Source organism: Myotis davidii, unplaced genomic scaffold (genome assembly GCF_000327345.1).
Source record: "Myotis davidii unplaced genomic scaffold, ASM32734v1 scaffold370, whole genome shotgun sequence".
Classification (NCBI taxonomy): Eukaryota; Metazoa; Chordata; class Mammalia; order Chiroptera; family Vespertilionidae; genus Myotis; species Myotis davidii.
The window spans coordinates 17495494-17495854 of NW_006288615.1; the positions used below are offsets into that span (position 1 = coordinate 17495494).

At 62.3% G+C, this 361-nt stretch overlaps 1 protein-coding gene across 1 annotated transcript in view; it reads left to right on the plus strand.

The window, feature by feature from the left end:
- Positions 1-361, plus strand: part of DLX2 (distal-less homeobox 2) — a gene marked incomplete at its 5' end in the record, with an annotated part of 5530 nt that overhangs the window by 4244 nt on the left and 925 nt on the right. The gene's annotated exons all lie outside the window — the stretch shown is intronic.

Genomic DNA, 361 nt, shown 5'->3' on the forward strand with positions numbered 1-361 from the left:
GAGGCCTGGGCTGAATCCCATTGACCCCGCGATTCTGGCTTCCCTAAGCAGTCGCTGCCTCGCAGACCCCATCCCAGCCTCCCTCCCCCCAGCTCCAAATTCCGTGGTTTTCTGTGAGTGCCAATAGCTGGTGCCAGGCTTCACCCTGCGGTTTACTGTGCCCTCCCCTCCTTTGCGCGCACTCCCCTCCCCACCCCCACCCCCTGAAACCAGCCAGGAGAAGCGGGGCCGTAAATTGGCTGGTGTGGAGGATCTGCAGCAGACAAGATGATTAAGAGGCCTACGCCGGAGCGCCCGGGGCAGGGAATGTCAGCCCAAGTTGGAATCACGCAACAGGCCTTGGCATGAGCGAGCCTGGGAG